Raw genomic sequence first — 27,190 nt, 5'->3', positions numbered from 1 at the left:
TTCTTGGGTCCAGACTTGACAGCCTTTTCTGAGACAGAAAATCCCCAAAGAGAAGCCACTTGGTTGATGAAGGGAATGACCTCAGTTTGGGACCTCTTGCTTGCTCATTTGTCTCCACTGAAAGACACTCAGGAAAAAGTTACAGATATGGGCCAGAAGTTCATAGAAGAGATGGAGATTAAAGATGTGTGGTGATTTTAGAGTCTTGGGAATAAATAAGATAGCCAAGAGAAAGTGCACAGAAATAAAAAGGCTAATATTTACTCTTTTAAGGGTAAGCATAAGTGAGAAGAGAAACTTGTAAAGGAGACTGCAAAGGAGGAGGCAGAAGGTAAGCAGTAAACCACTAGTATGAGGAGCCATGGAAGCCACAGAGAATATTTTCAAGAGTGATCAACAGTGGTAAATGCTGAAGAAAGGCAAGTGATAAAGTAACTGAAAATCCGCTGAATTTATCCATACTTACACTTTGGTGATCTCGGTGGAAGCAATTTTGGCAGAATCATAGCAGAGAAAACTTGATTACAATGGATTAAGGAGTATGAGTGGCCAGTGGGAGACCAGGCTGGGTATAGCCACGTTTTTCAAGGAGGTTGTTAACGAAGCGTAGCAGAGTAGGATATGTGATTAAAACGATGTTGGAAAAAGGAAGATCCTTCCTCCCTAGTCATACACTTTGAGTTTGTTTGAATACTGATGATAAAGAGTAAAAAAGAGAGAAGGTTAACATGTAAGAGAGACAGAGGGATTATTACAGATCAGCGTCCCAGAGAACACTGAGATGATATTTACAGTACATATCGAGGAATTGGCTTTACCTAAGACGATGAATTCTGCTATTTTTCCAGTATGAGAAAAGAAACGGGGGGATGAAAACAAAAGTAGATTTCATAGATTTGATAGTAAGAAGAAATTCTCTTATGATGACTTCTATTTTCTCAGTGGAGTAGGAGGAAAGTTTATCAGATGGAAATGCAAGGTAGAGTATAGCTGTCAGAGATTCGAGGTGGGGGGTGGGTGGAAAAGAGCTTGAAGCAGTGTGAAAAATGGAAGCATGGCTAAGGAATTTTGGTCAGCTCCTAGACAGCCAGGTTGGAGAGCCCAGCTGAGAGGGGTGATCACAGATTTATGAAGGCAAATTGCCCGATTGTTACTTCTCAACTACACCACGGAACACTGAACCAAACCTGGTATATTGTACAGAAAAAGTAAACAGTTGAGTTTACCTAGTGTTGGGGTTTTGCCAAGCTATGAAAGACAGTGGGGCAGGGGAATCCAGAGTATTGGTGAGAAAGGAGTCAGAATGTTCCATCACAGAACTTAAGCAGGGTACTTATGGAAGTAAAGATAGGAGAGGGCTGTTAGGCAAGGAAAGAGTAGAAGGAGACTGGAGGTCTCGAAGAATTCTAAGCACTCATTCTAGATCCAATATACATTTGACGAAAACTTAGTTGATACTATGGATTTTTACATTTAAAGTTTAGTATCGGTTAGTAAACATAGTATTTAAAGTTAGCTAAAAATTTAAAAGACTTGACCCATGTAAAAAATAGTGGTACATATAAGTCAGATATGAATGCCAATAGTTCAAATTTTAGCAGCAGCAGAGTAATTTTTTGGAGTTAAGTCCCTGAAATTGGCTCATTAAAGATATTTTGTAGCATCTTGTTCAGAAATGGCTATGAATTTTTCTTTAATGAATCATCAAAACTTTCTTCTCTTCCTTTTCCAAATTCTCCTCCTACTTCATTTTAAGGAGGTTTATAATATTTTTACACTCGAAAGCTAAACTTCACTTAAAGGCTTTGCCAACATGATGTTCATTTCATAAACAAATTAATTCAAGCACAGACAAGTTATACTTGTCTGAGTTTCTGCAGAAAGTTTTTGCCGGAACCAGCAATAGAACTGGAGTTTCCTATCTGCAAATGAGGTAACTATTTTAGAACATTCTCTGCTGTATATTTAGTGGGTAAAGACTGGCAAACTCGTTATACAAGATGATTGGATCAGGGCTCCCCTGCCCCCCCACTCACACCTTTTTACAACATTGCCTTCTGCATGGAGATTCTCAGTTTCTTCATTAACCTCAATTAAGTTTACTAAAGGAATGTTGATTTTAGTGAAAATTTACAAACTATTTCAGTATTTTAAATGCTTAGCCATTTCTTACCATGCTAAAAGGAGAACTTTTTCAATTATAAATTTACAGTGACAGATATATCGTTGAAATGATAAAGCCTAGGCCATTTTATAATTCATATGTATAGATGGAATTTTGATCACTGGATATCCTATAACAGTAGAGTCTAGGTTTTCATATGGTTTATTTAGCTTCTAAATGTAAAGCTATTTTCACTTATTATAATAGAAATATACATATATTATAGAAACGTTGGAAAACACAGATACATAAACAGAAGAAAAATAAAATATATTATTCTGAGTTAAACTCTTTGGACACGTCGGTAGGTATAGTCTCATAACCAACCCCTTCCCTTTTCTTTTTTTTTAAAGTCTATGATTACATTTTTCTTTTCTTTTTTTCATGTTTATTTTTGAGAGAGAGAGAGAGAGAGACAGAGAGAGAGAGAGAGAGAGAGAGACAGAGCATGAGAGGGGGAAAGGCAGAGAGAGAGGGAGATACAGGCTCCAGGTTCTGAGCTGTCAACACAGACCCTGATGTAGGTTTCGAACTCATGAGCTTGGAGATCATGACCTGAGCTGAAGTTGTACCACCAACTGAGACACCAAGGTGCCCCCCCACTCCCTTTCTTTATATAGATGTTTATGAATATATATATATTCATATGCTTATGAATATATATACATATATATATCACATCACATATACACATTATTTTACTTGATTGTATACCTAATAATTACATTTATACACCATTATGTACCAAGAGCTATATTTTGTATTTTCACAACATTATTTTTAGCAGTTGTATAATACACTATTATGGAGGCACATTCTAACTTATTTAACCAGTTTCTACTACTGGACATTTGAGTGTTTCTAAAATTTTGTTATTACAATCGGCGCAGTGTTATACACCCTTTTACATATATCTTTCTGCGTTTTCTTAATTATTTCCCAAGGCTAAATTTCCAGAGGAATAACTAGGCCCAAGTTGTGGGCATTTTAAAGTCTTGTAATTATTACTAAATTGCTCTCCAGAAGGTCTTATAATTTAGACACTGACCAAATAAATATGGGAATGTCTCTTTTCTCTTCATTAATGGAGATTAAGCTATTAATTTTCATGGTCTCATTTGGATTTTTACAATGACTGTGAGATAGCAGAACAGATTAGGAAAAAAATGCTAATGGTCACACATCTAGAAAGTAACAAGACTGGGAGTCAAGTTTTCTGACTAGCCATACCACATATTTCTTTTATATCACACATTTCTTACCATCATGCTGTTGATGGCAATTCCAAGAAAGTCATCAGGAAAGAACCTGAGTGAGAATTCTTGAATGCCACAGCTTGACTCATGTCTGTGTGGCTGGCCGTGCCCTGGCCCCCAGCCACTGGACTGTGGGTGGCACAATTCTAGTGTTCTGAGAAAAAGGCAATGTTGTCACACTGCTTGCCCAAGCCAGCACTGAAGCCAATGGAAAAAGGAGGAGGAAAAAAGCAGCTGAGGGTCACCAGATTATAGTAACGTGTCCCTAAAGCCTTTCGGTTCTTGCCCTAGATTACGATTGAAATAATCCAGATCATCCATCTGATCTGAAGATTTTTAACTGATGAGTTTATTTTTAACAGTTTTCAATTGTAAGTTTCATACAAATAGAATTCTGTTTTTGTTTTCATTTATACAAACATACAAGTATCCAAGTTCTTATAAGGGAAACAAAAGAACAGGTGGTAAAGGAAGAGTTCCCTTTTGGATAGAAAGGTGTAAAAGTGGGTTTTATTTTTTTCTTGGTATTATATGGTTTAGTAAATTTAACTCAGGTTTAAGTTGTGTTTGCAGAGTTGTAAAAACTATTTGGCTGTAGAATCATGTAGAAAACTGTTATGCAAAGGTGCAAGTGATATTGGTTAAGGGCTAATAATACTCCAGTAATCGGCCTTCTAAGGCATTCTGGTGTTAGTAAGATGATCAGTTACAGGTCTGTCATCAAGAGTGTCTCATCACATAGGTGCAAGAAGACCGCTCCAGAAAGCTTTCTTGACCACGAGTCTTGGCTTGGTGCAAGCCAGGAGTTGCTCTCTTCTGCACTTCAGCCTTGCTTTACTCTCCATACAATAAATTCAAGCCGTCTATTCACCTGCGTGTTGTGCCCATTGGACAACGAGCCCCCCGAGGGCAGGAATTGTGCTCTGTTGTGTACTGTGTTCACCATGAGAGACTGTGTAGAAAAGAAACCGTGGGACCCTAACAGACAGAACCAAATTATAGCATGGGAAACATAACATCATATTTTATCATTTTGGGGTAGTAATTATATTTTGGTTATTATATTCACTGCCTCTCAACAACATTGGGCTATACTTGTCAAACTGATTAAATACATTTATATTACATTAATAACAAATTTCAGCTTTTACTAATTTTGCAAACTTGGGCAAATTTTTTAATTTACGACCTTAATTTTTCTCCTCTGCAAAGTCAGGGTGTTAGAATTCTCAACTCATGTTGCTGAGACCTAGCCTGGTATTCAGAGATGGGGTAGAATACATCAGAATCTTCATTATTTGTACTTTGTACTTTGAAAATGTTTGTACTTTGATACTTGTACTTTGTACTTTGAAAAAACATACTCAGTATCATTATATAATTTTGTATTTGGAAAATAAAATGAAAGGTACTATTTCTGTAATATTAAACAATAGAAAAAGAAGTTCTGGAATATGCTGACTGCCAAGTTTCACAGAGGTTGGGGGTCAAACTCTTTTCAGGAGGTTGTATAAGAATCTCCAGGGTAGGTGTGGGAGGGACCATAATTTACATTATTTTATGTTTTCCACTGAGTTCAATAAAAGTGAGAGATACTGCATTCATCTGAAGAAGTTCCAGTCACCTAGAATTTCATCATGGCTGACATAAACCTTGTTTTTCTTTGGATTCATTGAAAAGTTCAATCACTTTTTTTTTTTTAAGCTTGTTTTGAAAAAAGGCAAAACTATAGATCACATTAAGACCAGGCTCAGGGGGCGCCTGGGTGGCTCAGTCGGTTAAGCGTCCGACTTCAGCTCAGGTCACGATCTCACGGTCTGTGAGTTCGAGCCCCGCGTCGGGCTCTGGGCTGATGGCTCAGAGCCTGGAGCCTGTTTCCGATTCTGTGTCTCCCTCTCTCTCTGCCCCTCTCCCGTTCATGCTCTGTCTCTCTCTGTCTCAAAAATAAATAAACGTTAAAGAAAAAATTAAAAAAAAAAAAGACTAGACTCAGAAAAAATAAAGAGGATAAGGAAAACAGCCAGACTGAGTTACCAAAGTGTCAATGCGTAGAACTGTTGTTAACTTCATGGGTTTGCCCACATGATTAAGGGATGGGCTGATAGCTTGGTTCAATTGTAGCTTGGACGATCCTGTGAGAGAGTTGAAACACGGCATAGCATGTTTAGGTGATTGGTTGCTGACTTTTTGAGGGACTGGAGGCTGTGTTCTCACAGCTCTTGGGGTCTCTACTTGAAGGAGTGTTTTAAAGGTTAACTCTACGGTTTGGCGTCTGACTGGCTTTTTCATACAATAAAATGTTTCCGGGTCACAACCTGCGTGGCTTTCACATACCATTCCCGTCATGAGTGTCCGTAACCACAACAAAAGTATACGATGATTTGAAATGCCTTAAAAAAAAATAGAGACTGCAATGTCACCCCATTAGAAGAGTTGATCCACAATTCACTTCTTGTAATCTCCTCTGTGGCTCTCAGCTGGCTTGTGTTAGAGACAGCTGTGCTATTTATACTCTATAACTGTTGGACACCTGGTCCATGCTCTTCAACCCTCCGGTGCCTCGATGGCTTGGCCACACTCCCGTTGTTCCATGAGTCAACTGTAGCCTGACATTTTTCACACCAGTTATAGGCCAACCTGAGCTACTTTTACCTTCTATCTTGCCTGTGTATATACCAGGTATACAGAAGCAGAACCCATTTGTCTGTTTTGCGTTCTTTTTAGCACTGATTCTAAACTACTACATAGCTTTAGACTAAGTTAGGGCATTATTAAATTTTAAGCGTAGTTTACAGATTTACCGTAGCATTTCTAAAATTTGATTTTTAGACCTAAATCTTGAGTACTTTGGGTACTAACTCTGTTAGTTCAGGTCTTCTGAAAAGAAGCTGAAAAGAAGCTGTGGGATTAGATGGGTGAGAGATGAATTGGGGGAAACATTAGTGAAGGGAAAAAGGAGTGGGGGGCATGAGTAGACAAGAAGAAGCCGCAGCAGAGAAGAGAGGATTGGGTTGGAGGTAGCCTCAGACCATAGTACAGTTCTGAGAAAGTCTTAGCTAGGCCAGTGGGGATCCCTGAGTTCATTTCCTATCAGAGGAGTCCCGTGTCAGGCAGAAGTGGCCCGGGCTTACTACCCCCACTGCATTCTCATTGTCTGGGAACAGCCAGTGGGAAGGAAACCTAATCTGAATGCTGCAGTGGATCCAAAGTTATGGCAGTTGGAGGCTAGGTTCCCTGCAGCAGTTATTCTGGAAGACAGAGTTGAAAAGGGTAGATACAATGGCCACTGAAGTGCCCGAGCATGTGACCTTAAATCCTCAGGATCCTCAGCAGGACTTTCCAAAAGTTATGGGCATTATTCCCTCTTTTCTCCACTCCCACCCCCAGCCCAACTCATGTCGATTCATTCTATTCCTAGACTCTCAGTCCCCTCAGAACAAGTTTAGGTAGAGAAGCTACACTTCTGGAGGCTCACTTTTTTTTTTTTTTTCATTGTTTGTTTTTATTTCCTAGCAAATAAAACCACTCCTTAAAAAAAAAAAAAATCCCAATTCCACAAGCATTTCAGGAATGAAATTCCCAGCACTGTGTTAAATACAGAGGACACAAGATACCTTAGACACATCAATGGGCCCATACCTTAGAAAGGTATGTACATATCAGCAGAAACGGTAATAATGTGATAGAAATAGAAGAACAGACTGGACACTGAAGGGGACTGTCTTGACCAGCCTGGGCAAAGTCTGAGCAGAGTCTTCAAGGACATATACAACTCACTCAGACAGAAAAAATGCAGTCGGAGGCATGTCTAGGCAGAAGCCAGAAAGTATGAGGAATGGACTATAAGAAACGGATTATTCCTGGAAGATAAAGGGAAAGACTTAGATATAAGCAGGGTCCAAATTTATGTTAGAGAACTTGTACTTGATGGTGTTAGCCATGGTCATAGGTGCATTTTACAAGTGTGGCAGATAAGAGGATAGGAGTCCTGGGGAAAGATTCACTTACATTCAGAAGACTTGAGTTCTAATCTCAGCATCACAGCTCGCCACAGTGTAGGCCAGTCACGTGACTCCAGAAACAGAAGGTTCTGTTATTTATAAACTAGAAATAATGACACTTGGCCTGACCCCTATGGAGCTATGGTGAGGATCAAACAAGTTGAGACAAGATTTTCTGAAAGTACTGTGCAAACTTTCAGCCCGTAAATATTAAGGGACTGTTATCACGTACTGCTCAGGAAATAACAGCACCTGGGAAAACCCACAGAGCGTGGTTTTGTAAGAAGTTGCTCAGCCCTCAAGGGAGAAATGCCAGGCTCAACATTGGCCAAGAGGAACAGATCTGGGAAATTACGACACGAGGTAAAGCAAACGGGGTTTCTGTTTTGTTTCTGTAGATCAAGGTTTCTTAATTGTCATTTCTCATTGTTTACCGTTCCTCATCACGGGTGGTTCCGAAATGAGATGAAGTTTGGTCAGGGACTACTAATGAGGCAGAGGAGGTGGTTCAAACTCACTTGTAATAAATTGAAACTGAACTACTTTAACGTGGAGAAGGTAGTAGGCTAGACATTGAGTATGTGAATGGACATTCTTATAAGGATGAAAAACAAGTTCAGCTTTACCAGAAAACTTTCCAACGTTCCAGGGGTACGATGAGATCCATGTCTTCTCATATTCCCAGGGACAAATAGTGTATATTATCAGATAAATCAGATTTGCCCTATCACTTCTCTTCTGGGAAAAAAAAAAAAAAAAGTCCTTCTCTTATTAGTCCAGTTTTGTTGATGATTTAATTCTCAAGGAAAAAACTACTAAGAATATAACCAATATACTCAATGTTGGTGAGACCCAGAGGTCAGGCCTTATACACAGATTATCAATACACATATAAAGATATGGAAAATCTCCATGTAAAGACTCCCATTATAAAGACTATTCCTAGAATTGGATTGTTTTCTTAAAAGAGTTGTCTATTCCATGAAGGAAAAAAAAAATTTATAGAGGAATCGACAAGAATATTAGTGTGTGAGTTTAGACAATTGGTTGATTCATATAAGGGACGTGCTGGCAAAAATGTTAATTACTTTCTCTTGAGTATTTCTATGTTAGGTTGACGTTTGCCATTGTAAACACAATGTAAACATTGTTTTACAATTGTAAAACATTGTAAACACAAACCAAATCAAACCAAACAAAAGACTGAGAGACTTTTTAAAATTATCCTATGTCCTCTGAGAGACATATGGACTTTTGGAAAAGAATTCCCCGAAGAAGAGGGTTGCCGATATTAGATTTACTCAATATCAACACCAGCCACTTCTGGCTTTTTCTAAACTAAATTTTAGAGGGTGGGAAGCTAAAAACGACATTCCCCAAAAGCCATCGGAGTTTCACTTTGAGTAGCAACCTGCTCTCTGTCATGCAAGGCAAGTATTCGTTTTCTATTGCCGTGCAAGAAATTACACAGATTTAGTGGCTTAAAATAACATCATTTATTGACTCACAGTTTTTGGAGATAAGAAGTGTGGGCACGGGGTAGTCGGATCCTCAGCTCAGGGCTTCACAAGGCTGAAATCAAGATGTTGGCCAGGGCTAGACTTTCATCACGGTTCTCTTCCAAGCCCATGCCCTGGCCGTTGGCAGCATTCTAGTTGCCTGCAGTCTTAGGAGTGAGATCCTTGCTCTCCTGCTGGGGTCATTCACTGCCCAAAGAGGCTTCGTGTCCTCCTCTGCCCAGTGGCATTGTCTACAACATGGTGGTTTGGTCCGTCAACACCAACAGGATAGCGTCTCTGGCTTCAAATTCTTGACTTCTTTTAAGGGCTCATTTAATTAGGTCAGAACCACTCAGGATAACTCCCCTTTGACTAATTCACAGTCAGTTGACCAGACTTTCATCATGTTTGCAAGATCCTTTTTTGTCACAGAACAGAACGTAATCACGCAAGTGATATCCCATTATCTTCACAAGTTCTTCTCACACTCAAGGAAAGGGTATTGTCACAATCAAGGAAAGGCAGATCAGGGAGCAGCAACCTTGAGGATTTTGCTCAGGTGTTTTTGCTCGAAAAACCAATGTGGTTGAGCATATTTTTCTGGCCAACTTTTTCCTGAATTTTCCTTGGTAGTATTCAAGACTGGTTCTTTGGTACTCCTATACAAGGCTTCAGCTAATCATTATAATAAGTCCTTTTCTGCTGGAACTGGCTATAGTGAGTACTTTTACCTGCAGCATAAAGCCTTAATTAATACAATAGGATCATAAAGGACCTCTTCATATCTCTATGAAATGTGTATAATTCTGCACTGCGGGAAGAACATTTCTACTTCTATAACTCGTTCAAACTATATCCTATAGAACACTTGCAATAGAATCCAGGTTATGAACACTTTTTGGGGGGAAGAAATTGTTCAATAGTTCTGCCAGCTTGGGATTCGCTGCACATTCTTAGAGCTCAGAATACTCATTAGCATATCAAAGACTCAGAGAGATCCTACAGAAAAAACAAACAAACAAAACAACAATTACAAAAACAAACCCAAACCCTGAAACTTTTCTGAATCCAAACAAGGATTTCCCAAACCAAGGCTCAGAAAACCTAAATTACCAAAGTTTACTAGTGGGTTAGTAGTAGAGTGAGGCTTAAAACTAAGTTATCTAGGCTTTCTAACTTTCAGAAATTTAAGCTTATTCCTTACTCCCTACATCCCTGAGAGGTAAGCTTCAATGAATACAAACAGCCACATGAGAAAGTTAAAAAATATATATATATGTAAATAGTTCCAACAGACATGTTAATGATGTCTCCTTGGGACCTGTAGTGCCTCTCTGAGAAGCCTAGAATCCCCTTCATGTCTACTCATACACCACTCAGCACAGCTGACTGCCCAGAGAGTGGACCCAAGGAGGATGTTTCCCTCTTATCCACACCATAGCATTTCCTGGGGGGTAAGGCCAAAGGCTCTTAGAACTCAGGAAAAAGGAGCTTGTGAAATTAAGTCTCCAGGACATTTTGATCACTGTAGCATAGTTATCGTGCATGCAGACATTTTGGGCTTAGGGCTGAATAGAAAATGAATCATTTAAAAATAAGTCCAAAATTAAAATGCAAAAAAAAAAAAAAAGTATTAAGGTCATTATACAAGGCAATACAGATTGTGTATACAATAGAAACCGGATTCTTGGATCAGAGCACTTGCAAACACATGCCTCTCCTGCATTCCATAATGTAAATCACATCACGCACATCTGACCAAGAGAGAAGAGGTTCCAAGAGGTGCATATTTTCAGCATGAAAACAAGGAGCCATTAGTGTTACAAGCACAGTGTATGGTCCGCCTGCTGGCCTGACGCACCTTGGCATTTATTGTTCCCCAAGGCCACACAATTACGCCTTGCAGAGGCCAGAGGTAGATGTGGAATTGCTGAAGCAGCTTCAGACGCTGAATCCCCATTTCGCTGTTCTTAGAAGGAACTAAGATGAAATAAAGAATCTTGTCTTCGCTGCACTTTTCTCATTGGGAAATGATTTGCCCCACAGGGCAGAGGGGTGGAATCGCAAGTTGTTAGATCTCTGTGCATTCTCTCCTGGGTGCTTCCCCCCGACCTCCCCAACCTCACCTCATAAGCTGTTCCTCCTTTTTGTGGCAGCTGCCTTCCAGAAAGGACTGGTGTCCTGGTGAAAAGCACAAACCCAAGCCCAGCAAGCTATCCTCACAGCACTGCTTCATAGCCACTCAGACCCTTAAAAACGAGAGAAAGAGGAAAGAAAGAAAGAAAGAAAGAAAGAAAGAAAGAAAGAAAAGAAGGAAAGAAAGAAAGAAAGAAAGGGAAAGAGAGAAAGAGAGAAAGAAAGAGAGAAAGAAAGAAAGAAAGGAAGAAAGGAAGAAAGAAAGAAGAAACCATTTGGTCATAAAGGGACTCAAACCACAGCATATACCCACCACAATACTATGGGAAAATTGCCACATCTGTGCATATTTTCTGGGGGTTGTGGGCTCTCCCGGAGCTCCAACTAAAGCATGACTGGGGCAGCACCTAGTGAAAGGCTCTGGGCTTTGTGGGCTTGCATTTATGGTGCTGGAGGCATGAGGAAAAGGTAACTCAGGATTCTTTTTTTAATGGTCTAAAGCAGTTTCATTCATTCTTACATGCCTGGTGTTCAATTGACATCCTTTGATCTACTTGGTTCCACAGGTGAGCCCCTACCCAGATGCTTACAAACCAAAACTCTAACAGTTCCAATGGAAATTGGCTGTGTGGGTGCCTTTGAGGTCTACAGGAGGTTTGTTGCTTTTAAAAACCTTGCAACGCATGCATCTAGGGCATGGGATGCATTTCAGCTTCTAACTATATTTCCGGGATGTGCTTATGGAAGGGCAAAACACTTGGCAAAAACTACTTTCAAGCCCCAAATGTTGGTATGTCTGTTAATCGAGAAGTAAAATCAGGTTGTAAATAATAGGTTCCTCTGTCATTCGCCCTCAGACTATATTTAGTCTATAATTAATAAGATGCTATGGATATTTTAAGCAGAAATATTTAAAATATGATCACTCTCCATGCTTTGTTAGATCATATACAATGAGGACAGAGTTGTCCTGTAACAGAGAACACACACACTAGGTGTGGTTGGGTGCACAGACACACGTTTTTCTAATTTAGCAATGGGATAAAATATTTACATCAAGAATGTCCAGAAAATTCTGGCTGTACAAGTTGGTTGTTGTCTGTATAATGCTTCTGTCTATCAGTATTGCACAAAATGTCTCCAGTAAGTGTCTGATACGATACCTGCTTCCCATGTTAGTATGATGTGAGGCTTCACCGTATTTGAAGCTCATTAGCTAGAATGATCTTTATTGTAAGAAAAATGGCTTCACATCTTCCTGGGAATTATTGATGCTGAAGTTATATTTTATTTTATTATTTTTTAACTCTTTATTTATTTTTGAGAGAGAGAGAGAGAGAGAGTGAGCAGGGGAGGGGCAGAGAGAGAGGGAGACACAGAAACTGAAGCAGGCTCCAGGCTCTGACCTGTCAGCACAGAGCCCTAGGTGGGGCTCGAACTCACCAACTGTGAGATCATGACCTGAGCCGAAATCAGACGCTTACCTGACTGAACCACCCAGGTGCCCCATTAAATTTATGTTTCAAAACTCTGCTTTGAGACAGTAAGGTTTCCAGGCTTGAGGTAGTGCAGGATATTTCCATTCCTCCTCTTTCTCTGATCTAATGGCCTGAGTTTGTTTCAATCTACCAAAACCAAAATAAAATTGCCTCCTTTGCAATTCTCGATTTCTCTTGATCTGAGGAACCAAAGGAAGATTGGTTGGGGGTTCCCAGTGGAGTGAATAGGTGTTTTCCCCATCACTGCTGCACATCAGGGATTTCAGTTCAAACTCCAGGAAAGAGACAAGAGGTGTTGAGAGTATGGAGAAATTTCCCCAATTAATTTTCTTCTTTGATCAGGCTGTAACTTTAAAGGACCACCTCCTGGTCCAAAGCAGGGATGACTGCTAAGCATTTCAAGTGAGTGTACAAACAATTTTATGTGATCTAGTAATGGACATATTTTTGATAAGCGAATGGGGAGAGCTGATATCCCCATTTCAGAGGAGCTGGCAGTGGGCTGGAGAGAGCTGGTTAGGAGGAACTTTCAGGGAAATACTCATAAAGTGTGCTGATAACTGCCAGTCGGTGCCTTGGGCCTGTACTTTGGACTCTTCACTGCCGGTCTAACAGGTGAGGCCCCAGATGCAAATATTTGGTTTGACCCTTTCTTACTGTCAACACTGCGGCCCTTAGCATGATGTAAAGTGTAGAATTTATGGCTGTTTGCACAGACACTACCAAAATAATTGTAAATTCTACTTTCTTGTTATTTTTGAAAGATTACTAGCCTCGCTGCTATTTTGGGGAGGGGGTTTGGTGAAGGTAGGTGAGTAGAGGGTTAAACAATGAGAAATGTCAACAGTACAAATGGATTCCGGGGCTCAGCATTAAATTCAGACACCAAGTTAGAGCACGGAACAGTCACTCAATGAATCCAAAGTTCATATCAGCACAGGAAAGGCGATAAATAATCAACCTAATCGGATGAACATTAAAGCTAACCTCCATGCCACGCAAATTGTTCCTCTCCTTTAATTTTTGTCCATGCACATATGTCATGGCTTTTGACACCCTTCCTTGTTGAATTTTAATGAATCCTGTCTTATATTAGCTCTTTTTAAAAAGCCAGAACATTTTTCCCCCCGTCTGTGGAGATCTTGCCTCTCCCTATGGATGTGAAACATCATCAAGGTAGGCACGCTTCGTGTGATGGCACAGGGCAGCAAGCAGAAAGATGTGTGGGAAAAAGCAGAAAGAGTGTGGGACCAGGCCAGCTGTTTCCAGATGCTGGTTCTTTCACTTACTACCAGTGAAGATACGGGCAAGTTAATTAACCTCTCTGAGTCTCTGTTTCTCCTTCTGTCAGACATAGTATCTCTTGCTTTAAGTATTAAATAAGATAGCGAATATAAAGGCCACAGCCCACACCTAGTTCCTTAAGATACTCTTTCCTTCTCTCACATTTCTTTGATGTCCCCTCCCTTTCGAACTCTCTGCTTGTACTGAGTTCATAATAGATTTGAGGCACATTAGTTAAATATAGTAAAAACACGTATGCTTTTTGAGAGTGGATTGCAAGAAATAGGAATTATCTGGTATCAGTTGGGAGAGACTCAGTCCTTACAGAGCCCGCCTGCCTTCCCCTGGATCAGGAAGTTGCTATTTTGTGCTGAACGCTCTTCCAGAGAGTTCCCTTAGCTCCCCGCTTTGCCTATGCAGACACACCTTAAGGTTCTAGCCACATGAGTATATTTAAAAAAATTTTTTTAATGTTGATTTATTTTTGAGGCACAGAGAGACAAAGCATGAGCAGGGGAGGGTCAGAGAGAGAGGGAGACACAGAATCCGAAGCAGGCTCCGGGCTCTGAGCTGTCAGCACAGAGCTTGACGCGGGGCTCAAACTCACAAACCTTGAGATCATGACCTGAGCCGAAGCTGGACATCCAACCGGCTCAGCCACCCAGGCACCCCAAACCTAGTTCTAGATTTAAACATATCCATGTGGGGACGCCTGGGTGGCTCAGTCGGTTGAGCATCCCACTTCGGCTCAGGTCACGATCTCGCGGTCTGTGGGTTCGAGCCCCGCGTCAGGCTCTGCGCCGACAGCTGGGAGCCTGGAGCCTGCTTCCGATCCTGTGTCTCCCTCTCTCTGCCCCTCCCCCACTCTCACTTTGTCTCACCCTCTCTCAAAAATAAATCAATGTAGAAAAAATTAAAAATAAATCTGGAAATAGGTTTGTTGTGACGCAGTGGCAAGGTGGGCAGTGGAGAAAGAAGATAAAGTAGGGAAAATCTAACAAAACCTCCATATGAGGGAAAATAGAGAGAAAAGCCCCAAAACAAACATGTAAACAAAATAAAACAAACACAGAATTAAAAACCTTTGAAACCACAAAATTCGAATGAAGCAGTGCGATTCTTGTAGCACAGAAGCAGCGAGGTGGAAGACTTGTGTGGACACGATCAAGTCTAGTGTATACCGAGGTGCTGAAGAATTATCTGCAAGTGTAGATTCCCCAGGGAGTTAGAGAGCTGGCAGATAGAATAGAAAGTTTACTAGAAATTCATCAATTCTGCAGGCTACTTGGGAGCTTGCCTAGACTATAAGGTAGGAAAAAAAAAACGGGCAAGGATTTTGTGTATCATTTGGATTCGGTGTGTGTAACATTAGGACCTGATGTGTTCTGGAAATCATGGACTGAGCTGTGCCCCTTAGAAGAGAATATATCAGAAGTAATATTTGATTAATGGTTTGGGGAGGTGTAAGTTTCATTATACTCCCATCTCTATTCCTGTACACCTGAAATTGACTTAAAAAACCTATTCAAGTTTCCAAGTTCAAAAAAGTTATTCAAAGTGTGGGAAGGGTGGGGCGCCTGGGTGGCTCAGTCGGTTAACCATCTGACTTCAGCTCAGGTCACGATGTCATGTTTTGTGAGTTCGAGCCCCACATTGGGCTCTCTGCTATTAACACAGAGCCTGCTTCAGATCCCGCCTCCCTCTCTCTCTGCCCCTCACCCACTTTCTCTCTCTCTCTCTCTCTCTCTAAAAAACAAATAAACGTTAAAAAAATAATAAAGTGCAAAAAGGCAAGCAGAAAAGGTAGACTTAGAGATCCACATTGAAGGATAGGCATGGGCTTCATTCCTGGGCTTGCTCGATATTCGGGAATTGGGAGCATTTAAAGATAGCACTTATACCTGGATTGGCCTGAAATGCACCCCAGCCTGATTCTGCAGGGAGGTGAGTTGCTGTGCATAGAAGTGTCAAACCAGAAAAACATTTTTCCTGCCTAGAAAGTGGATTCTGATTGTGTTATGAAAATGACTACCATAGGCACAGACTCCAACCAACAAGTGAAAATTTAATTATGGACTTAACAAACTGTTTTGAATATTTAAAGGCCAGGCATTAAAAATCGTGTAGAATCATTAAGAAACCATAGCTGCCTGTCCAGGGTGTACAACGTGCTAACAAGAAAAAGAAAAAAAAATAGCTCTCAGTTGTTTTCACAGTAATTTGGGAAATAAAATTAAAGTAAAAAGTCGATGCCCATGGTTTACGTTTGTTTTTTCTTCCTGTGTCTCTAACTTTTATCTTAAATCTAACAAGTGACTAAATGGGTTTGTCCAGAGGCAATGACAAAGTGGGGAGTGAGAAGGAAGTGTAGGAAAGCTGGCAAAGAATCAGCAAAAGGGAAAACAAAGAGGAAAGTCGTGATGAACAACCTGAACCACACACATTTAAAGTAATAAAAGTGCATCCACGTTGCTGTGAGTATTGAAATACCGATGAAATCAAAGTTGTGGGCTTAACTTGTTTGCTTAAGCATGGACATTAGTTAAGGTGCAAATGAGTTGACAAGCTCTCTGAACTCTAGCTGAATCCTTAATTTTATTTCACTTCTGGCTCTTCTTTAGTTTAATAAATATTAACTGAACACCTGCTGGGTCCCCGGCGTAGCCCCAAACTGCCCTCATGTAAGCAACGGAAGAATTACAGTGTGGGTGGGAAGATGACAAGGAACCAGACACTCTGGCTACAGTAAAATAGGATTCTGTAAGATAAAAACACAGAACCCAATAATTGCTAATTAGAATAAAAAACTCTTGTTTAAATCCAATTTAAGAGACGTAAATGACCACATATAGGATGAATGCGGATTCTGGAAACAGCTAAAGATAGTTGTGAGTCTTGAGGGACTCTACCCTTGGCAACCAAGCAAATTATTTGGAAAAGACTCATTATGTATAAAATACGGGCACTAAAAACACATGCATCATATAGTAATTTTGAAGCTCAACCACTGCTACATATTAATTACCATTACTATATTCAGTTATTAGTTACTGAACGAATACTATTTTGCCATATTTACACAAAACCATAGAAAATAATTAGATCCAAGGAGATCGTAGAATGCTTTAACTTTAAATACTGTGGTTTTACGAAATGGATGCTTAGTCTTCCAAAATATCCAGATGTTTGGCTTTTGCAGGAAAGATTATTGCTTGTGTTTTTCTCTTTTCATTCAGATGCTTTGACATTATATGGACTCGAGTGTTTTTGTTGTCAAGATGTGATTAGAACCTTCTAAATTACCGTCTGTGGTGCTCAGTGTTATTTATGCCCACATTAGATCTGACATCACACATTTAATGGCCACTTCATAGTGTTTACAATTTTTGTATTGTATAAAATGTGATGCTGGAGCCTTTATCACAGATGTGTTCAATAAGAAAAAGCTTACGAGAAATTCTCATCCATATTATTAGTCATGTCCCATCAATGCGCTTCTTCCTGATACAGTTCATCTCTGTCTCCTTCAGGCTGTACAGTTAAAACGCCTTTGGCAAGGTCATTGCCATGCTGATTTCATTAAGAATTAGGCATTATGGAGTCTGGCCCTGTACTCAGCGTCACTCATCGCCTCCTGTCACAGCTCATGGACATGCCTTTGCCTCCCCCAAGTACCTCCAGTTATGGTTGGGTCTTTCCTGGTGCCAACTGACCCCATCTAAAGGGCCTCCCCCACACTCTCACAAGCCCCAGTGAGGGCCAACATTTTTGCTTTCTACTTTTCTATCTGAGCGTCCTCAGATCAGTCTTTATTTCCAAGAGTTTATCATTTAGTGTTGTTTCTCAGGTTCTGTAGGAAATACATCCATTATCTCCCAAATTTGTTAACTTGATTTCATTCTCCCCAATTTCTTAACAATTCATTTCGTCTGAGAAAAAGCATTTGCAGTCTTCTTTGTCCCTTTGGTCTGACTCATCAGTGGAATCTCCCTGTCTTTCCTTGCCTCAGTGTTAGCCCTAGTGTAAGCCCACCAGGAATTTTCATAACTTCTTGTGGACTCCGAGGTTTACAAAAAGTGTTAGGCTTTACTTCCTCACTTCAGTGATCACTGAACTAACCCAACAAAGAACTCAAATTTTGAATGAATGGTTTCTAAACCAAAGTATGAATGATGCTATTTGCCCTTCAGAGAACTTATTCACCAGTTTCCCCCAGTGTAGCCCTCCAAACAGTTTCCTCTTTTCATCTTCCTCCTCTGCTACATCCCCACCACCAAATTTTCTATCCTCTTAGCACTTTCCTTAGTCATGGGACCCTTCCCGAAGGTCACACTAAGAGGTTAATAGTGTTTCGGTGGGTTTCTCTGCCAAAGAGTCTTTAAAAAAAAAAAATTGTACACTTTTTTAAATGGGAGGAGAAGTGAAGACCTTTCTTTAAAAATTTTTTAAAATGTTTATTCATTTTTGAGAGAGACAGAGACAGAGAGAGAGAGAGTGCGAGAGGGGCAAAGAGAGAGGGAGACACAGAATCCGAAGCAGGTTCCAGGCTCCGAGCTGTCAGCACAGAGCCTAATGTGAGGCTCGAACCCACAAACTGTGAGATCATGACCTGAACTGAAGTTGGACGCTTAACTGACTGAGCCATCCAGGCTCCTCCAGAGAAGTAAAGACCTTTAAATGAGAACTGAAGTGAATGACCAATACTCTCCTTTTTTTTCTTTTTTTGAGTGTTTTTTAAAAATGTTTATTTATTTATTTTTTTGAGAGAGAGAGAGAGAGAGAGAGAGCACGAGTGGGGGAGGTACAGAGAGAGAGAGGGAGACACAGAATCAGAAACAGGCTCCAGTCTCTGAGCTGTCAGCACAGAACCCGACGCGGGGCTCGAACTCCACAACGGCGAGATCATGTCCTGAGCTGAAGTCTGACACTTGACTGACTGAGCCACCCAGGTTCCCCAATGCTCTCCTTTTAAGTAGGAGAATTTTGTGCATGGAGGCATCTAGACGGGGAATGCGTGTAAGGGTATTAGTGTTTTCCTATATGCATCCAATCTCCTGCACCCAGTGCCATATTGTTTTTATTGGTTGGGCCAGGTATTTCCTCTGTGCTTCTGACAGCACTCTTCATCTGAAAACTCAAGTAATCACCATGCCCCAAGCAGGGGGAATCATCGTCTCTGTTCAGCCCTATCTCTCCTCCTAGCACTCCCTAAAGATCTGTTTTTGGGTTTTGTAGACAGAGCCCTTGACCCTGCATTGCATAATTGGCCTGGAGGGAGAGATGTTCTCTCCCCTTCACATAACCTTGTTCTCTTCTAGTGAAACAGCTTTGTGAGATTACACACACTTGAGGGAGAACAACATTACTGAGGAGACAATATTTAGTTGTTCCCTCAAAATCCAATGGGCAGTGATCCAAACACATTTGGGGAAATAGAAGTAACTTGTTACAAGCCAGCCAACCAGTGGTCTAAATTCTTTCACTTGATGATTTGGTTATGAGTACTTAGTTCAATTGCCTTGAGACCAATCATGTTATTAATGGGCTGTTTAGGACTTTAACAAGATTATTTAGAGACTCAAAACCTTTCTGAGCTCATTTACTAGATGAGTTCTATCGTGATGGGCAAACTGTAAGGTCAGTGATCCCAAAGTAAGGTGCACATATCCCTTGATTTATTGAGGTATGGGGGGGGGGATAATTAAAATAAATAAACGTGTCTTCAAATATCATCTTAAATATCATTTGTAAATATTCTTTTTTGTGAATGCTTTAATTATTCATAATATATCAGTTGGCAACACAGTTTTGTAATTCATAGGTAAAACATATGTTGGGGTACATGCTTAATTTATTTTAACTGATAAGGAGGGGAGATCAAATAAGGTGAAAGCCTATTGATTCGGGAGCATCTTGCCTATAATACCCAGCCCCTCCAATGCCCGCCTTGTACAATGATGGGTTCTGTAAGACACTATCTCTCATGTAAGCAACATACCACAGAAAATCTGAAGTTTTCCTCTGAATTCCAACCACCTGGAAAGTCTAGTTTAGTTTAGATAAAGTTAATGGCAGCTCTTGAAAAAAAAGAAACAAACAACACATTTATTTTTAGGCCAGAGCACTTGCCTTTTTGCATAATCCTTCAGCATCGTAGCAGTCAGACATCCCTCCTGCATACAGATGCAAGTGCTCACAAGTAGGGGTTAGAGAAAGCCAGAAAAAGGGAAGTCAGGGACAGGAGCTTGTTTGGATTACCTGTGGTCCAACCTCTCTGGGAGAGAAAAATTGGAGCCTGTTTTCCTCTGGACATCAGAAGAGAGAGGACCCCTGTGACGCAGAAGGTTGCCTGCTTTGAATTGGCCAGAGAGGGTGTTAAAGGCACAATTCCTGCTTGTCTGTTTCTCCAGAAGTTTGGTAACTAAGGGACTCCAGGTGGAGGGAAGGAAAGAAATAGAAGTTGTGTTTTTCCCCCTCCTGCTGCATCAGCCTGCTTCAGCCTGCAGAGGAAAGCACACCCCAGCTTTGAAAACCTGCGTGTCTGTTTTCAAATGCAAGGAGGGCTGTGTCACTGCTCTGTCACAGCTCCACACGCAGCATTCTCACCCAGGCCTAGGTGGCCCTGGGCAGCCCCTGCAGACGTGCTCCCCGTGACTGCCTGATGCTAAGTGCCTGCCTGAGCCTCAGTGCTTTAAATCACGTGGTACACAGTCTTGGATGAGTTGCTCATTCTTCCTAACGGTAAGTGGGGCAATGATACCTCCCCACAGTGTTGGGTATTTTGTGTGCCATATAATTTAAGCATTATAGGTGCTAATTCTCTTTCCTAATTTTTATCCCCTCTCCTGGTCACTTTAACCTACCACCTGCACAGTGTCCCTTGACTACCTCTCTTCCCATTAGGATCTTACCATTTTGGGCATCACTGATCCGGACACTTTCTGTGCGTCTCTTTCCATGTAAATCCCCCCCACTCCCCGCCCCCCGCCCTTAGATTTCTTTTTTCCTCACCAGTGTTTTACCAAGAATTGCTCATGAAGCACTAGTTGTACAGGATTAACAGGCGTCACATGAAAAATAAAAAGGGAAGGGGGCATGGCTCTGAGGCCTTCAGGAACTTTGGGATATGTTAGATCTGACCAAGGTGCTGTGTTTCTCCAACAAGGTGGGTGGGGTACGGAAGACATCGCTCTGCAGAGTTGCCCGAACTCTTTACTTTGGAGCATAAAACCTTCCCTCTCCAGGGTAGCTCATGGGTCTGGAGTTCTGTGGTGGACACTTGAAGAAATATTATTCTATACTTATCCTACTGGCATTAGAAAGAGGCTTCCATTCTCTCAGTTTTTCCCACCCAAAGACCTACTGTTTCCTGACATCAGTTGAAGACTAGTTAACTCTAGTTTCATTTCATTATTCCAACATAAGTTCCTTAATCACAAACCACCAACATAAGACCATATCCAACACCCCCTCCTCGGACTAGGAGAATTTGAAACAAATCTTCCCCTCTGCGTCATCCCTGCATCATGCTTCTACTTTTGCTACCTTTAAGATATTAACGAAAGTAGAGAACAATACTCAGGGTAGATAAGAGATCAATTTTCCTATCGCCTTTCATTAAGTTCCTAGGATTTTATATCTGCAGTAGGTAATTTTAACTTTCTATGCTTTTGATCACAAAATAGCTCTTTGTTCAAGCCAAACATTTTTAAAAACATCAAAGACCGTGCAGAAAAATATAACAGTAAGTGTATTTACAGTAGATACGCCATAGCTTATAGCAACAAAGGAGAAAGTATAGCACAATATTTGCTGAAACCACAGGGAGTGTGTTTGTGGTGTCTGTCTCTCACGTACTTCTAGAATACGAATGCTGATGTTGAACAATTTAACCCCTTCTTTGTAAAGTTTGCTGGTGTTTCCGGATGAGAAGGATGTCTGTTACTCAAGCATTAATTAGCAAGCTGGTTGCCTGTCAGGACAAGCCCAAGGGTGGTATTATTTGCATTTTGCTGATCAATGCCTCTTTGGGGCTGTAAAGATTCAGACCCAAGGAATGACTCAGAAAGCCAAGGGCCCATGTCTTGTTAGTCTGGTCTTGGCCACACAGCCGACCCACTTTGTCCTGAAACTCACCTAGCTTTCAGTTTTCCTCTCTTACGGTGTCATAGGTGAAACTGTTGGCAATTCAGAGTCCTCACCCCAGCTTCTCAGTCTTTCTACCTTTAGTTCTCTTGCTTGATCAGGGGCCGAGGACAACTCCATAATGAGTCATAGGCCCTACATCCTGACAAATAATCATTTTCCCACAGTAAGTGATGATTTATGCTGGGAAGGGGCAAAAAATGTTGAGTGTTTTGTTTTTTTGTTTTTTTGTTTTTTCCCATCCAGCCCTTCTGCTAACAGAGGGTTGGCTAGGAATGTTCTGGCTCCATTTGCAAGGCCATCTAAAACACGTTTAAAAGCGTTTTTGCTTTTTAAGCATGGGCTCCCCACATGTATGTTATCCACAGAGAACTGGAATATGATAATCCCATCACATACTCTGTTAAAAAAGAAACACAACTTTGAAATTTCCTTCTTTTGGCATATGAGGACGAGGAACGCCCCACAGCAGTTGAGAACTGGAGAGTCCCCCCACAGGGCCCCATTTCATAGATGACAACACTGAGAGACTCAGAGAAGTTAAATGAGTTGTCCATTTCCACAAAAAAAGCTGGTCAGTGACAGACACACCAATGAACGGATTTTAAGCTACTATCTTACCTAACATTAAGCTTACTTGTACCATGTCATAAGGGAAAATGTAGGTAGAAAGAAGATTGTGATTTATACAGTGAGTCACCTGAATTAGTGGCAGAAGGGTCCAGGGGAAAAGCATGATCTCTGGTATCAGATGAGCCTCCGTTTGAATCCTGGCCCTGGAAATGGGTGATGTTGGCTAATTTCCTACTTACTTTCTCCGAGTGTGTATTCTCATCTTTATAGATGAGAATGGAGATAGATAATCATGTCGGTTTCCCGATATCTACTCTATGGACAAGAGAGAATGCATGCAGAGCTCGAGGAGCGTAGTAGGCTGTCCATAAATGGAAGCTCTGGTAATTATTTAAGCCTGAGCTGTGTTTGCCCTTCCCCTCTGCTGTTCCCTTTCCGGGCGGCACTTGCTATAGAGTTCACCCTGTCTTAAAGCTCTGCCTTGTCAGACTCAGCGTGGCTCAGTTCGTTTTCTCAAGCCGCTGCTGAATTTCTTTTCCTTTGTGATTTGCATCTGAGTTGTCTCATTTCCCTGAAACGCTGTCACAAGCCAGGAGGCTGTTGCAGAACATGATCTGAAACCTCACTGCTAAGGGAAAGTCCCTTCTGAAAGAAGTTTTCCTCCCCACACCCCCTTCTTGAATTTTTACACTTCTCTTTCAAATCGCAGATGGAAGGACCTTCCCCTAATGTCCTGAGCGCAGTTTGAGTGCAGTGGGGAGGGGAGGGTCCGGACATCTTTGCTTCTGGCTTCTCCCTCGCCCCTGATTTTGTCACTGTGCCTCCAATTCCTTCAGGTTCCCCCAAAGGCCTTTGTTGTTGTTTTTCTTCTTTTTGGTCTCTCTGTGTCACCTGTCACCTCTCACTAGAGCCAACTCTCAAAACCTCCAATGGAAATTTAGAGGCTTCTGTGGTTCATAGGGGGTTATTGAGGCTCTGCATTTTCTGTGTCCTCACTTCCTTTATAGCTCACAGGGATTTCCTAAGAAGCTTCTTTCTTCTCTGCCCAGTAACTTGGGCTGGTTCCCCTGCCCCACACGCCGGGAGGGAATTGCCAGTTAGGGGCATAGGCACTCTTTTTTTTTTTAAACATAGCTTTAGAAATACACAACTTGGAGCACGTGGGTGGCTCGTTTGGTTAAGTGTCCAACTCTTGATTTTGGAGCTGATAGCATGGAGTCTGCTTGGCTTTCTCTCCTCTCTCTTTCTCTCCCTCCCCCTGCTTGTGCCCCACCCTCCTCTCTCTCAAAAAAAAAAAAAAAAAAAAAAAGAAAAAAGAAAAAAAGAAAAAAAAAGAAATGCATACCTTATGTTCATTCAGGTCTTCAAAGAAAAAAAATCTCTCCAGTTATTCCTGCAACATTTTTCTTTATTTTAAATACTATGTACATATGATGATGAAATGTAGTCCATTTAATCAAATGGACTCACCCTTTTAACCCAAACGTGTGTGTGTGTGTGTGTGTGTGTGTGTATTTTCTCCCCAGTGGCCTCATTTCTAGATATTTTGTCACCAAGGAATTTTTGCACTTGAGGATATGTTGCAACGCCAGTGAACTGTCTGCAAAAATTTTTTAAAAATAGCAATTTGTGCTAACATTAAAAAAATACTTCAAATAACGTTAAACATCATACATGAATTTTTCAAAAAGAGAAAATATAGCTCCAGACTGATTTCATTTTCAAATATTAAATTTCTTTCTTTCTTTTTTATTCATTTACTATACATGTATTACGATTGCTTAGGGTAGCCTTTAAAAATTTGTGCCATAAAAGTGAAACTCGATGTTGCCTCAAATTTTTTGCAGTGGGCCTGCCCACTTCTTTGACTTTATGTGCACTCTCCTCTCAGACCTACAATGTACTGAGTTAGGATGAAGTTAACATTCTCTTGCCCTGGGGATTGGTGCCCAGTGAGACCCTGGGATCAAACTCCCTTTTGGTCGTTTCTCTTCCTTTTGAGAGTGACAGAGAAAGATTCCAGAGAAACAGAGAAATCTGTATTTCATTCATTTCACAAATGTGGATAGAATGCCCAGTGAGTATTGAGTATAACTATGTTGATTGGGACAAAATTTGTACAATAATTCTGGCATGTTGAAAATGTGAGTGAAAACCATGAATGAAACTTACATGTTGGTTTTGTGATTCTGTAAGTGGCTCAGGGCCAATCAGAATAGAAAAATAATCTCTGCTGTTATGTTTTGGAAAAAGGGAGGAAGAGAATGTGGAGGTCATATAATAAAATGAGAAGGCATTGTAGGCCATAGGCTGATGGTGGGATCGAATTTGGATTTGGAGGTGAGTAAAATAATGGATCCCCAAAATAAGACAGCTAACTCAATAACCAAAGAATCGAGAGCTTAGTATCTGGGAGCAGTAAACCAGTGGCTTTGTTCGTATGTAAGGAGTGTTTATTTATAATATAATTTATCGTCAAATTGGCTAACATACAGCGTGTAAAGAGTGCCCTTGGTTTTTGGGGGTAGATTCCCATGGTTCATCGCTTACATGCAACACCAAGTGCTTATCCCAACAAATGCCCTTGTAAGGAGTGTTTAAACTGAATTAGCCAGAAAGATTCTCATGAAGAAGAGAGAGAGAAAGACAATTCTAACCGGTTTTCCCAAAAACTAAAATTTATTCTTTTTTTTTTTTTTTTTTTTTTAATTTTTTTTTTCAACGTTTATTTTATTTTTGGGACAGAGAGAGACAGAGCATGAACGGGGGAGGGGCAGAGAGAGAGGGAGACACAGAATCGGAAACAGGCTCCAGGCTCCGAGCCATCAGCCCAGAGCCCGACGCGGGGCTCGAACTCATGGACCGTGAGATCGTGACCTGGCTGAAGTCGGATGCTTAACCGACTGCGCCACCCAGGTGCCCCAAATTTATTCTTTATGTAACTAAAAAGTCCCAGGCTGGATTTGGCTTTAGCTTTAAATGAAGGAAGGTGTTCCAACAAAAGTTGCTGTAATTTTGTCTTTTCCAGATTTCTGCTTGGTTTTCTTCCTTGTTGGCTTCCATCTCAGGGAGGCTTCTCCACATGGAGGCAGAGATGGTCAGTAGCAGCTGTGGCGTATGTTCTGTAAGTTTTTTAGCCCTGATGGAAAGTGGGTGCCTTTTAAACATTCGGATTGGAACAGCTTGGGTCACAGGCCCACTGCTGGAGCCTGGTGGTGAGATTAGCCCCATCCAAATCATATGGACTAAAAATGGTAAAGTTGTACTTTTTCCAAGGGAAAGAATGGGGCCTGTTATCAAGAGAGTGATGCCAGGCAAAAAACACCAAGAATGACCACTACTCGGATTCCGAGTCTTTGATGCAAACTTCTATTTCTAGAAAATTTTTCTTAAGCACTTATGAACACAATACAATTCTGCTTAGGATTTCACAAGGTCACAGAACTCCTGAAGTTAAATATCTGTGCCTTACATTTCCACAGACCCCAGCTTAAAAAACTGTCATCCACACTGTGAAATAACTGAGGGCAAACACCATCACTTTTTGGACAGGGTTATCTCTCGCACTTAGTAGAAAGCCTTGTACGTATTGAATACTTTGAATGAAGGACTCAATCAGTGAATCAATCAGCGAAGCAATCAATCAAATAGCACTTTTTCGTGATTTGCTGTGCTGTGGTATGCTATGTGTTTTATATAAGTTATCCTCATTCATTTTTCTAACATTATTTTATGGACGAGGAAACTGAAGCTAAGCCAGGAATAAAGCAAGCTGGAATTGACAAGCATGAAAGGAGATCTGAAATTCAAGGGAAAAAAGCCTACCTCAGCAGGGTATTGGTCTGAGATGTCAAGAAATGTTGTGGGATTCACTGTTATGGCTCAGCTGGTCCTAGTTTCCAGCCACGGCCCTGGGGGCCACCACCTCTGAAGCCTTCCCAGGCCACTATGTGTTGGATGACCCCTGGGTACCACTTGTCTGTGGCCAAAAAGTTCTTGCTATTTTTTCTTTCTGGTAGTTTCCTAAAATAACACTTGGGTTTTTCATATTTTTAGCTTTCACTTCAGAACCTGCAGTCAAACTCAAAGTTTTTTGTTTTTGTTGCAGTTGAGATTTGTTTGCAATCCAATTATTAGATGCATTCAGTGCATATTTAGGAAACCCATTGAAATTGTTCCTATGAGGTCATACTCACTCATCATTGGAAGATCCTGGAGTCATCAATGTTGTTTTTCGAGAAGAATGCTATAAACCACAGGTCAGCCGTTAGAGTGCCAGCACATTGGACAGCCCATAACAGTGAATTTCCTCAACCTGTGAGTCCTGGATCAGCAGAGGAAAATGCTGGAAAAAATTACCATGGGGTCCCAAAGTTTGGTGGATTTGGGAGGTCACGCATTTGGGGAGGGATTTTTGCTTTTTATTATTATTATTATTATTATTTTTAACCTCAGGGCCCATGTGAACTGGGGACTCTGAAGGCACCAACAGAACAGAAATAGAGGGAGTCGTCCCACTCAGACACCAAGCTGAGAAGAATGACATGATGGGCTCCATCTTTCAGCAGCTTGTGTCATATGAGAAGGAGTGAATGACAACTGATAAGCAAGGTTCAGCAAGGAGACTTATAGC

General features: G+C 41.0%; 1 long non-coding RNA gene across 1 annotated transcript; it reads right to left on the bottom strand.

Annotated features, from left to right (window-relative positions):
* Positions 1 to 839: 839 nt before the first annotated feature.
* LOC125938813 (uncharacterized) lies at positions 840 to 23,767 on the bottom strand. Its single transcript, XR_007462826.1, has 2 exons — positions 8,930 to 23,767; positions 840 to 8,159 (listed from the first exon to the last, which is right to left on the bottom strand). It is a non-coding gene; the product is annotated as an uncharacterized LOC125938813 (long non-coding RNA).
* Between the last annotated feature and the right edge of the window lie 3,423 nt (positions 23,768 to 27,190).

This window comes from Panthera uncia (assembly GCF_023721935.1).
Source record: "Panthera uncia isolate 11264 chromosome B2 unlocalized genomic scaffold, Puncia_PCG_1.0 HiC_scaffold_24, whole genome shotgun sequence".
NCBI classification, from domain to species: Eukaryota; Metazoa; Chordata; class Mammalia; order Carnivora; family Felidae; genus Panthera; species Panthera uncia.
The sequence above is the reverse complement of the archived record's forward strand: the minus strand, read 5'-3'. Positions and strand labels throughout refer to the sequence as shown.